Genomic DNA, 1,355 nt, shown 5'->3' with positions numbered 1-1,355 from the left:
CACCTAACAGCAGTAAAAACAAATCTTTATGGGAGCAGAAAACCTTCTCTTTCTCCCATGGAGTGGCTGGTAGATTTGAACTGCTGACCTTGCAGTCAACAGTCCAACTCCTAACCAACTATGCTACCAGGCTTCTTTAAACATTTAGAGTGCCATCTAGTCGGTTCCAACTCATAGCAACCCTGTATATGGTTTCCAAGGAGCGGGTGGTGGGTTTGAGCCACCATAATTGCAGTACAAGCAGACCTTGTGGTCCAGTGCATTACCCTGCACCACTACACCAGGACTCCAAACATTTAGAGTATTCTTATTTCTCCTGGAATATAGCAGGATGCTGCCTTTTTTGCGTAAAAACCGAGAGAATTATGGATGCATATAATACTGTATTCATCCATAATTCCCTCAATTTTTAAACAAAAATGGCAGTGAATAATTTCCTCTTTTTTCAAAAGAGTAGCAAAGGATGCATATAAGACTTTAATGTAATCAGAATATAGTTGTTTAAATCCATAGTTTAACTTTCCAATTATAGTAACCCACTTAAAGTAGAATGGATGTGCCAGTTGAACCCACGCAAAGATATGCAAATGTTTAAGTGAAAATGAATAAACCTGTTACTGAATTTTGCTAAATTAATTCATAATCAAATACATACATAATGGGATATTTAGCTGGAAAATCAGTTATGTCTCTAACAATAATTCCTATGTTAAACGGAAATGATGTCTTATATAGACAAGAAAGTAGTCCTTGTGTGGCGCTGCAGGATAATGCACTGGACAACAAGGTAGATTTCAACTGCATGGTCAGGGGTTCAAGCCCACCAATTTCTCTTATGAGTATGAGTCAGCATAGACAGTTAAGAGTTGGACTGCTAACTGCAAGGTCAGCAGTTCAAATCTACCAGCCACTACATGGGAGAAAAAGAAAGTATTCTGCTCCCATAAAGATCTGTTATTACTGCTATTAGGTGCCTTCCAATTGGTTCCAATACATAGTGACCCTATTCACAGCAAAGCAAACACTACCCAATCCTGTGCTAGAAGTCAGAATCCACTCGGTGGCACTTAACAATAGACAAGAAGCAGATGCCGATATGAAGTTCTAGAAAATAATTACATAGAATGAACTGCTATTATTGTTAAGTGATGTGGATATACAGTGTAGGGCTTCCAAGGAGCGGCTGGTGGGTTTGAAGCACAGCCCTGTGGTCAGTAATCCAGTCCTACATGCCATACCTGGACTTCTAGAATTAACTAGCACGGAATAAAAGGAAGCCTCAAAATAAAAAAGCACTTTACTATTCATATCCATGAGGAGTACTGGTGTGGCATTGTGGGCTAATGCACTGAACC

The 1,355-nt window shown here is 39.4% G+C and overlaps 1 protein-coding gene across 1 annotated transcript in view; it reads right to left on the bottom strand.

Moving 5' to 3' along the window:
* Nucleotides 1-1,355, bottom strand: part of DNAH5 (dynein, axonemal, heavy chain 5) — a 408,072-nt gene that overhangs the window by 389,687 nt on the left and 17,030 nt on the right. The window lies entirely within an intron of this gene.

Source organism: Chrysochloris asiatica, unplaced genomic scaffold (assembly GCF_000296735.1).
Source record: "Chrysochloris asiatica unplaced genomic scaffold, ChrAsi1.0 scaffold00264, whole genome shotgun sequence".
NCBI classification, from domain to species: domain Eukaryota; kingdom Metazoa; phylum Chordata; class Mammalia; order Afrosoricida; family Chrysochloridae; genus Chrysochloris; species Chrysochloris asiatica.
This window is presented reverse-complemented; position numbering and strand designations above follow the sequence as displayed.